A 12,583-nucleotide genomic window follows, 5' to 3' on the forward strand; every position below is an offset into this window, starting at 1 on the left:
GGAATGTCTCCCGATCCTGATGCGCGCATTAAGATACTCACAGTGCGGGACTTTCCCCTTCCTCGAAACGTAAAACATCTATGAAGTTTCATCGGGATGTGCTCCTACTTTCGTCGGTTCATCCGTGGCTTCGCCGACACTGCTGCTCCGTTCACCCCTCTTCTCGCGAAAGATTCGCCGTTCAATTGGACTGACGCGTTCGCCTCTGCCTTTAATCAGCTCAAGACGCTCCTGATATCGGCCCCAGTTCTCCACCACTTTGACTCTTTGGCACTGACAGAACTGCACACCGACGCATCGGGGCCGTTCTGGCTCAGCGTTTTTCCGACGAACCGATGGAGAACCCTGTGGCCTTCGCCTGCCGGACCCTTTCGAAACCAGAACGCAATTACTCTGCGACCGAGAAGGAGTGCCTTGCCGTAGTCTTGGCGATCCAAAAATTCCGTCCCTACCTTTACGGCCGGCCATTTGCTGTAGTCACAGATCATCATGCTCCTTGCTGGCTCGGTACACTCAAAGATCCTTCCGGCCAACTAGGGCGTTGTATATTGCGCCTTTAAGAATTCGACGTAACCGCCAAGTACAAGTCTGGACGTCTACACTTGGACGCGGACGCGCTTTCGCGTTGCCCGCTTCCCCCTGAGCAGTCCTTTTCAATACCACGCGCTGTGGATCCGTCCCAAGACGCCGCCGATCTTCTTATCTGCCCTATTAGCGCCTCTGACCCGGCCTCCCTACGCGTTCAACAGATGCAGGACTTGACCTTTTCCCGCATCATTCGTCACCTTGACGGTTCAGAACCGTCTACGGAGCGAAGAATTAAGCGCCAGAGCCAGGCACTTCGTACTATCCGACGGTGTCCTCTACCGCCACAATTACTGCCCTGATGGCCAGCGTCTCTTACTTGCGGTCCTCAAAGACCTCCGCCAACAAGTTCTCCAATCGCTTGATGACGACATCACGGCTGGCCACCTCGGATTCCTGAAAACATATGACCGCATTCGCAGGCGATACTATTGGCCTCGTCTATACAGCACAGTTCACCACTACGTTTCATCCTGCATCATTTGCCAACGACGGAAGCCTTCGTCGCCTCCTAAAACAGGCCATTTCCAACCACTTGAACCGCCCCTCCACCCATTCGAGCGGATAGGAATATACCTTTTTGGACCCTTACCTACGACACCCTCCGGTAACCGTTGGGTCGCTGTAGTCATCGACCACGCCACACGCTACGTCAAAGCTGCAGCTCTTCCGTCTGGATCTTCTGAAGAAGTCGCACGCTTCTTCATCCATAACATCCTGCTCCGTCATGGTGCGCCACGTGTCATTGTGAGCGATCGCGGGCGCTGTTTCTTGGCTACCCTCCTTCAAGATGTCTTCCGTGCATGCGCTATTCTACACAAACCGACCTCCCCATACCATCCGCAAACGAATGGGCTTACAGAACGTTTCAACCACACTTTGTCCGACATGCTTGCTTGCTACGTATCCTCCCAGCATGACAACTGGGACGCTATCCTCCCTTATATTACATACGCCTACAACTCCGCGGTACAAGCCACGACCGGTTTCAGCCCTTTCCGCCTCGTATTTGCACGGGATCCTCTCAGCTCCATCGACACTCTATTCCCGTACACGCCAGCCACCGACCACAACCCGACTTTGGCTGATGCTACCTCTCGCACCGAAAGGTGTCGTAAACTGGCCCGGTACTGCACAATCGACAATCATGCACATGCCAAGCAACGTTACGACGAGACCCACACTCTAAACCCAGTGACGGATAGGTGCCATCTGATCAACTGACACATTTTTTAAAAAAATGTGCCAGATGACTTCAAGAGGCGCGCGGTGCCTGTGAAAGCTGCAGGTGCCCCTGAAACAACTGGTACGACATCCCTGCAGACGCCAGGAGCCACAGTGTACCGGACGTATTGAAGGGTTACTTGTACCCACTAATACGCAAAACACTATGCGCCTGTCGAGTTCCCTAACAGAGAAATTAACCTCCACGATTCGCAAAAACAGAAAAAGCAAGGAAGAAAATGCTCCAAGCACATCGAACATGAAACACCAAATTTTATTCGCTTGCACATACCTTTAAATTGCATCCAGTACATCATCGTTTGCAGAATGGAAAGCATACACGGTTCACTAAGCCCAACACACACATATGGAGCACACGTTGCACGGACACACAACCCATCCGATGATCAGATGCACCAGGCAGTCCTCCAAACGCCGAACACACAATCCTCGAAACTTCGAACAGGCTGGCACTGAAAGCTCAATGAAGATCCTTAGTGACGAACACGACGGTTCTTCAAAGGAAATGGCCGAGGAACAATTGTCCAACAAGTGGCAACAGACACCAATTCCATGTGAGAAGCAGTTGCAATCTTGCACGCGTATGTGTGACCGTTGAGACAGGAAACGACCTGTAAAGAAACCGAAGTGAATATCACGCTGGTATTGTTCCAACGTTAATTCTGGAATAGTACTACATTTTGTAACTCACCTCCTCGCAATCGATACAGTCCCACGGTCACCTATAACGAAAGAATACAATTAACCTCGCTTGTAATGTACATCGTCGCTTCACCGATGCAGCCGATCCTCTCCTGCCGCCATTTGCAATGCGTTCACCGTTTGCAACAGAATGTACTTCGATTGTTAAACACGAGTAAAACGCAGACGTCATACGATGCATCACAGCTAGGTTGGCTTACCTTAAGCAAACATTAGACCTGTACATAAAAAGCAAGGTGTCATCCTTCTCAAAGGCAAGGTTGCAACGCAGACAGCGGCAAGAAAGCGGGAAGCGGGAAGGAACGTACTGCGGGAGAATACGTTGTGCCATGTCACTCCTCACCGGCGAAGCGCGGAACAACGTAGTACGCTCCAACGAAGGCACGCATATTCAGCCGGCACACGCATTATTCAACAAGCACACGAGTACAATGTTCAGGAGGAACACACATTATACAGCCGGCACAAAGCCGTTTCATACCAATGTGACGGCTTTGTACCTGCTGAAATTTGGCGATGAGGATCGCTGTGTTTGCTATTTGATAACAGTTACGGCTGCTTCCAGACGGTTACGGCTGTGTACCGGCTGCACTTTCTGAGGGAACTTTTTTAACTGGCACATGTCCGTCACAGGATTTAGAGTGCATCCACATGTCACGTTCGATGTCGGTGAGCTTGTATGGCTTTGGGTCCCTCTCAGAAAAACTGGCCTTTCAGAAAAACTCATCTGCCGCTACCTGGGCCCATACCGGGTCCTCCGTCGCTCCTCTCCCGTTAATTACGTCGTCGAGCCCCTCGATACTCCTACCGATCGCCGGCACAGGTGAACAGAAACCGCACACGTTACCCGTCTCAAGCGCTTTGTTCAACCGTAGCCTAACACCCCTCCACTTCCGCCAGGTTGGCGTGTTCTTCGGAGGGGGGAAGATGTGAGACAGACCTGCGTCCATCGCCATCGTGTTCTTCTTCTTCCCACGCTCTCCCTGGGTGATGATCTGCTTGATTCGCTCGGTGCAAAATAAACAGTTTCTTAGACAGAAGAACAAACCGTTCTCTTGCTCACAATATTTAGTTCCATGGACCACGTCGAACACCAGTTATGAAGCGAGGCGAGGTCAGATTGAAGAGAGTTAGTATCAGAGCTAGAATGTATCGCTCGATATATGACACAATCGTCACCGTAGAGTCAAATGGAGGAAGAGATGCTTTCGGGGAGGTCATTGATTTAAATGAGAAAAAGTAAGGGGCCTAGGACAGAACATTGGGGTACGCCGGAACATACGGGGGACTGGGTGGAGTTAGTATTGTTAGCGGTGACAAATTGTAAGCGGCCTATCAGGAACGAATGAATCAATGAGAGAACTTTAGGATCGATATTAAGTCCAGCTAATTTGAGAAGTAAAAGATTTTAGATGGCACGCTAGTGAGAGATATGGGTCGGTAGGTAGTAGCCAGATTCTTACTCCAGGACTTGTGCACAGGCATGACTTTGCCAATTTTCCAAGCGTCTGGCAAATACCCAGTCTCCAAGGATTGTTCAACGATTTTGCTGAGAATCAAAGATGAGTGCAATTTGGTATTTTTCAAAAACTTGGCATTAATATTGTCAACCCCAGCGCTAGAAGGTAGGCTTAACCTGGCTTGGCAATTTCAGCCGGACTGAATGTTATTGGATCTATTGGGCGAAAGTTACGGGGAGCTAGAACAGGGAGGACCGGACTGGTAGTGGAAAAAGTACTACAGAAGAGATTGTTAAACACTTCAGCAATGTCGGAATCAGGGACAGCCGCACCGTTATTATCCGTTAAAGATAAGGAGGAGGGCGCCTGTTTATTGACAACGTTCCAGAATTGCTTTGGATTGTTTGTTAATAACTGCGCTAGAGTTGAAGAAAAGAAGGTAAGCTTTGTAGCATACACAGCTATCACAGCCATTGGAGCAAACACTAAGAATTTTTTCTATGCGTCCAAATGTCTTGTTAGCTTGAACATACGAATTGCACCGTCGTGACTTGTCAAGTGATGCGACACAGTACACAAAGCCATCAAGTGAAATTTTTTTGTACGACAACCCACCTGGCACAGCTTTTCCTCTCCCGTACACCATGACCCCTGAGACGATTTTTTGCATGTTTTTTTAATCTGTAGCCTTTCAAAAAATATTTCATGAGCTCTACGACATCTTTGTTGGAGTGAGCTTTTCAAGATTTAATTAGCCCAAACCTTTGTCATGAAGGACATGTCGTTGTACTTCTCTACAATTTGCCAATGTGCAAACCTTGTGCCATTTACAAGCCGTGTGAGTTGCCCACTCATGTTTTCAAATGGAAAGGCTGAGTAATTCCATAAAGGACCCCACATTTCAACACAGTCTGCGACATAGCTTAGAATATGTGAGTTATACGTCATACACTCTAGGCCGTACAGTGTCTCATACTCTTTCAAAAATTTATGCATTTCTTTCCTTGCCACTCCCAGCTTGTCAAGTGCTACAGATTTTCATAAAAAGAAACGCATAAGCCGAACGAACTTTATCCAATTCTTGTAATACAAGGAAAGCAATACCCCATACAGCACAACAGGAGAAAAAAAACGAAGCCCAATTCCTCCACCCTGATGCCTTCCAGAGTTGACTGTGGCAATCGTGACAATTCCCAAATTGGCTTTAGTGCGAAAAGCCTTCTGTCCACCTCACGCATAGCATTTCCTATGCTCCATGGAAACGCTGCTTTGTGGTCAAACCACATGCCTGCTGCGTATCTGACAAAGCCAGTGCACACAGAATGCATGTAGTCAACCACAAGGCTGCCAGGAAATGCGAAAAAAGACAACATAAATAGTATGTTTACACCTTTTACGCCAAATTTTGGCTCACAAGTTTCTTCTGCAACAGATGCATTTCTTCGAAACGATGCGTCGGTACGTAAAGCAGGCTTTTGTTGGTAATGAGCAGAGTATACCCGTGCATGGCCATTCCTTTTACTCCTTTCCTCAGTTCCTACTTAGAACTGGTACCAGCTCAAAATACCAGCCTGCAACTGGTCGCAGCCGAAGTAGCAACGTTGTAAATGATTTCTCCCCCAACCGGAACTGAGCCTCTCTAGAACTTATCTAAGTTGCCATGATGGAACCCACATATGCAGCATGATACTGAAATAAACATGAATTATTTTATTGCGCACTTCCGAAACACACGTTTTGTATTTCACCGATACAGTTTCTCACTGACGTTACAGAAAATGTGAAAGGAACGCCGTCCACATGTTCCCGTGGAACTTGTGGAACACACTAGGGGAGACAAACCTTACGTGTAACAGCACGGTACCATTATTGATATTTCTACATTGTTCACGGATAGGAAAAAAACACTTGAGCATAGTACTCACGATAAAGCGGTACCCACAGCTACAGCAGAACAGCAATCGCATGACACAGGTCCATCCTGCTGTACTGAAGCTGCAGACACTCACTGTAATTTATATTGTCGCATATCACGCTAATAGCATAAGGAGCAAAAATGTCACTTCAGGCATGATGAGACTAACGTGAAAAGTCAAAACACGGCAGACAAGTGCGAACGCTGCATCAGGAAGCAGCCAGCGACAGGTACACAGTGTTGAAATGCGTCATTCATCAGGGGTGCAGGAATGCGCAAAATGCAAATATAATAATTCCAAATTAGCTTTTGTTAACACTAACAAAACTTACAAAAATAGAAATATTTTTTTTTTATAAAGTTGCTTTCCGACCAACCCCATACCTTTGTTTTGTAATCTTGATATACCACTGAAGGCACACTCACGCACCTGGACTCCGCATTTTTTATACTTAAAACTTCACGATATAATAAAGCATCGCCCTTATTACTCTTATATAAAAGTTTTGTCTCATGAAATTTAGCAACACAACCCTGCATAACTGCTCCAGTAACCAGTTGATAACTGATAACCCTGATAACTGCTCCAGTCGAGAAGTTTTTGGAAGATTCAAACAGGAGGGAGGCAAGATAAGTCTTGTGCTTTTGATAAAGATAAAGTCACTAGGCACGCTGAGGGTGTGATTGGGAACCTTGCTGAAGAGGGTGTTGTTGGTTCAGGATATAAAGCAGGTTTGGTAATAATAAATCCTTGTTCGTCAGTCTGTGCCTGTCTGTTGTGTCGTCTTTTGACTTGTGCCCCGGCACGGGGTTTTACCACTTTTAAAGTATGCTACACCGAACAGCCCAATTTTTAACCATTTTCACTTTCCAGTTGCCACCAGCCCAGCTTGAACTGGTACCACTTTAGTTTCCAGTTGCCACCAGTTTGGTCCCACTAGGTTCCAGTTCATGACCAGTTGGAGGCAACTGGGAACAAACTGGTACCAGTTGACTTCCCAGTTCCTTTTTTCGCCTGGGACTGAAAGACACCAACAGCTTGTCAATCGCATCCTTTAACGTTGTAGCTAGATGTTGTTTGTGTGTGCAGGAACTGGCTAATGCGGATCGGCTTCAAAGCACACTTAATATCATTTGCACTTGGAATAGGTTTTCTCAGCCGTAGCACAGAAAATATATTCTCGAGAGAGTCCTGGCTCAGCATACCAATGAGGACGTTCTTGTAATTTTGATTGTACAAGAGTTTCGTTAATAGCCGCAGAACAATAGCGGTCAAAGCTAAAGACCTGCCTGTGATGGTTTCCAGTGTGGTTTCCGACGTCCCTTCGTTGTTGCTCACCGTTACTTATGAGTGAACTTCACGCCCTGGAAGCGTCTCAAAGTCCCTTCGGACAGTGGAATGTGGATCACTCCATTGCCAGAGCAGGAATTGAACTACTGTACCATTTGCGTCAAACAGCTAAAAAAAGTGGATCCTGCTATATGCTGCTAGTAAAGGGTGTTTTTTTTTACTTATTGTGTGATTGCATTTGCTCCAAAAGGAACTGCTGGACACACAGTGAAAGTGAAACCAAAACGGAAAGTTGCACGGTTCATCCTTCTGTTGTGGTGACACTCCTCCAAAGAACCGTTCCACCGTTCCATGGCATGAGCCGAGACTAGGCCTCAGCAGCTCCCCATAGAGCCCATAGTTTGGGATAATGCACACCAACTTTGGGCACTTGGCCAATGAAAATATGACGTAATGCTTACCAATCAGGAGCCTTCCTCTTTGGCTTTCCTTTTGGCCAGTCCTGGCTATCATTGACTTGTACTTGTGACTTTTTACGCCTGACGCGCCAGTTATTCGGTATTCTAAAATAACTAAAGCAACTTCTGGCTAAAATAGACATTTATTTGATACATCGTGTTGATTGAAAGGTCTGACACGTGTTCACTATGCATACATAAGCCCTCTGTGTTCCGCTTAGTCATACATTGTATCAGCTTGCAAAGCGACACATAGTGTCAAATTCCCAGTAACGAGTCAGTCTCATAAGTGGCACACAAGTTCACATACGTAATTTCATGATTGGGTGCACGTAATCCAGCATTCGCTGTCACCGTATTCTAAATGCAATGGCTCTCGAAAATGTTCCTTGCACTCCAACTCTTCCAAACCATGAGGCCCTGAGAAAGTGTAAGATATGATACTTCTAGCTGTATGTTGTAACGTTTCACATTGTGGGAAAAACATCCCACTCGGGGAGGTTCCAAACCCTTTGTAAGTGGCCCAGAAGGAGAGAGAGAAGCCAAGTCATTGGGAACACAGCACAACAAAAAAGGTTTATTGCCTTATAACCAGGGTGTCGAACCGCAAAAAATACGGGTACGGTTCGGGTTTGGGTTCGCGTTGTTTTGATTTCGTTCCGGTTCGGCCACGCCAAGAATCGAACCGGTTCGCAGCCCCGAACCGGTTCGCGAACCGGTTCAACGCTTCCGTTTTATATGTTCCATAAAACTGCTTTTATCAGGAAATGCGTGGCTAATAGCTTACTGCTGTTGTCTGCATTGACGTCTCTAGCGGTGAGGTAGCCCTTTAGCGAGAGAAATGAGGAATGGATGAACACTTATTGCAAATAGAGTCCACGCTGTTGAAGCGGTGTAGTCCTGCTACTTTCTGTTCCCAAAATCTCTTTTTTCACACGCACAGTGCCAGCAAGATACACTTAAAGGAAGCCTAATAAGATGGACAGCGTAACATAGACGACAGTACTAGCCGGCACACTGCCTTCGCAACGTGAATCGATCTGAAACCGTACTGAAGCATGTCGAAAATAAGCCTGCCAGCCTTACTCTGTCCGAGCTCACAGCAGTGTACTAGTTAATCCACAAAACAAAGGCAATTTGTCACGACACAACTGCACTACCAATAAGCAGAACCACATTTACTTTTCAAGCCACGACCAATCAAACAGGCACCGTTCTGCGTACGCTCCTTCTCCACTTCTCATGTTTCTGACTTTTTTAATTTGTACTGCTCACGTGTAAAGGGAAATCGTGGGCGCTTATTTGATCGCATATTCGTCCTGTAGAGCTACATAACTGGCCTACTCCATTCCTGTTTCATTCGTCCGCGTGGCACCTCGTCTCTGAAGAGTAGATGCCGCACCGCGTGCGTGGGGCGCTAGCCGCGGCGCTCACAAGGACAACTGCGCTTCAACATGTTAAAAAGACGCTGAAAGTATACTTACTATACGTCGTCGTCTCACTGCTAGGTGAAAATTTCTGAAATCCATGATATAGGCGCGTGATAATGATACCATGTGTCTTCGTTCGGGGATAGAGAGGAACTCTTATGCTGACTTCTTTTATGTCCGAACCGTTTGGTTGCGAACCGGTTACCGCTATTATTTTTTACGGTTCTGCTCCGGTTCGGGTTCAACAGTGTCATGAAAATTTCGGTTCGGGTTCGGGTTCGGTTCGACACCCTGCTTATAACTGCAAACGGTGTATGAGAAGTCTCAGACTTTTAAAGTCCTTCAGTTTCTGCCATGCTCGGCTTGGCTGTCAGATCCTGTCACTTGTCCACAGGCCACTGCTGCTGGAAGTGTTCTTGCCTTTCCTGCTGTGCTTTTGGCATGTGCGTCTCTTTCTCGTCATTCCTTGCCTTAACAAAACATACCCATAACGTAGATGGGTAGAAATCCAGCGAACCGGTAGAATGTAGGAAGGGAGTTGCCTCAGGACAGAAGCCGCCGATATTTCGAACAGAGACTGTTCTTCTTCTGGGCACCTTCCTCATCATTTGCATGGTATTTAAAGGGTTAGGTGTGACGTGTTTAAAGGTTCATGCGAATTGTGGGTCAACAGCCCGGAAGGAAGAAAGGTTCCTACGGGCTTTTACGGCCGGAGTGAATGGCTGCTTTGTTAGAGTGTGGAGGGGATTATCTGAACGTAGTGATCTAGGCTACAGACCGGTTACAGAAAAATGGAAGGTTCATGAACACGTGGACGAAACGGGACAACAGGCAAGAATTGGCAAGCATAGCGAAAGATAAGGAGGTTAGTGGTTACGTGGGGAAAATTCCAGAACCAGCAAAGGTTTTTTTTTTAAATATTTGTAATGCAAAGTTGTGGCATGCAATAAAGAAAGTAGAAAGCAGTGGCATGCAGAACATAACAGATGATAATGGAGGTAGAAGGGAAAAGCATATTTTATTTGTGAAGTGTTTCTAGGGTGCCTTGTGATTTGTTGATACCGGACGGGTGAAGAGCGTTGAACTTGTATATGAGATAAGACTCCCTATCACGTCTGTCACGTGTGGATCTAAACCCGGTTTCTAGAATATATAGTTTAATGTTGTCAAAATTGTGACCAGGAACGTTAAAGTGTTCGGCGCCTGCTTTGGGGAGTTTGTTGGACGTGTCGGTTCTGTGTCCGGTAAGGCGGTTGTTCATTTGTTGGCCGGTTTCACCAATGTATTGCATAGAGCAGTCGCCGCATTCAATGCAGTATATGACATTAGAGCTTGTGCATGTGAATGCGTGGTTAACGGGGTGGGTGCAATTGCTCGCAGTGCTTTTGATGGAGTTAGCGTGTTGAACGTGCTTGCATGTTTTGCAGCGCGGGAGGTTGCAGGGTCGTGTTCCCGTGTACGTGGTGCTTGTTTTGCTGATTTTGGCATTGACCAAGGAGTCTGCCAGGTTTGTTGCGCGTCGGTATGTCACCTGTATGGGATTTGTGAATATATTGCTAAGTCGGTCACTGCTTTGGAGGAGGGGCTCGTGCTTCTGTAGAATGGCTTTGATGTTTGGAAGTGCGTTGGAATATCTTGTGATGAAGCTTATTTGGCACGCGTCAGGATTTTTTCGGTTTTCCAGAACCTCGTCTCGATCGAGTGTGAGTGCCTTGCGACGGAATTCGGTTAGGAGGGAGTCTGGATAGTCCCTTTGGGCAAGTGTACTGCAGAGTTCGTCAAGCTTCTCAGCGTAATCTGTGTCGTTTGCCAAATGCCAAAATCAGCAAAGCAAGCACCACGTACACGGGAACACGACCCTGCAACCTCCCGCGCTGCAAAACATGCAAGCACGTTCAACACGCTAACTCCATCAAAAACACTGCGAGCAATTACACCCACCCCGTTAACCGCGCATTCACATGCACAAGCTCTAATGTCATATACTGCATTGAATGCGACGACTGCTCTATGCAATACATTGGTGAAACCGGCCAACAAATGAACAACCGCCTTACCGGACACAGAACCGACACGTCCAACAAACTCCCCAAAGCAGTCGCCGAACACTTTAACGTTCCTGGTCACAATTTTGACAACATTAAACTATATATTCTAGAAACCGGGTTTAGATCCACACGTGACAGACGTGATAGGGAGTCTTATCTCATATACAAGTTCAACGCTCTTCACCCGTCCGGTATCAACAACTCACAAGGCACCCTAGAAACACTTCACAAATAAAATATGCTTTTCCCTTCTACCTCCATTATCATCTGTTATGTTCTGCATGCCACTGCTTTCTACTTTCTTTATTGCATGCCACAACTTTGCATTACAAATATTAAAAAAAAAAAAAACCTTTGCTGGTTCTGGAATTTTCCCCACGTAACCACTAACCTCCTTATCTTTCGCTATGCTTGCCAATTCTTGCCTGTTGTCCCGTTTCGTCCACGTGTTCGTGAACCTTCCATTTTTCTGTAACCGGTCTGTAGCCTAGATCACTACGTTCACATAATCCCCTCCACACTCTAACAAAGCAGCCATTCACTCCGGCCGTAAAAGCCCATACGGAACCTTTCTTCCCTCCGGGCTGTTCACTCACAATTCGCATGAACCTTTAAACACGCCACACCTAACCCTTTAAATATCATGCCAATGATGAGGACGGTGCCCAGAAGAAGAACAGTCTCTGTTCGAAATATCGGCGGCTTCTGTCCTGAGGCAACTCCCTTCATACCCATAACTTAAAATTCAGTGCCTTGTCCTTTCTCTAAGTGAATGATGATGGGTCGTGAGTTTGGAACATTTTCTATTTTTGCATGATAGCAAGATAGTGTTTTATGCAGTCTCATGCAAACAGCAAATTTGTGACTTAGAACAGCGCTTACACCATGTCCAAGAAAATTAGGAGTCTGTATGCTCTGCTCCATGGACTATAAAAGCTGCTACAAAATGGGATTTTTTCCTGCTTCAACAGCCGCTACAGACAGCTTCCTGTCAGTTCCATCACTGCAGGAGACACTTCCCGAAGCTTCGGAACCCTCAGCACAGACGTTGGTCGTCAGTGAAGGGAGACCAGAGGACCATGTGGCTGGTATTGCTATGGGTCTTGACCCAGGTACCCTCTGTGTCTTGCTTCAGACATGAGTAACACAAAATATGTAGTCACCACAGTAACTGCAGTGCAATATGCAGTGAGTAACTTATACCCGCCACCAAACAAACCTCAGTTGAAACTATATATACCGTTGTTGTACATACATACGTTGTATATATAGTTGATACTATATATACTATATATATATAACTAATATGCCGTTGTAGATAAGGGGACACAGTAGTGCTCCACTGTAACACCACCATACTGTAACTGGGAAATACTGTAACACCACCATGCACCATCAGTAGAGCAACACACTCTCTGCTGCAGCGTAGTGTCACGTGGCCAGCCTTAG

Source organism: Ornithodoros turicata, chromosome 1 (assembly GCF_037126465.1).
Source record: "Ornithodoros turicata isolate Travis chromosome 1, ASM3712646v1, whole genome shotgun sequence".
Taxonomy (NCBI): domain Eukaryota; kingdom Metazoa; phylum Arthropoda; class Arachnida; order Ixodida; family Argasidae; genus Ornithodoros; species Ornithodoros turicata.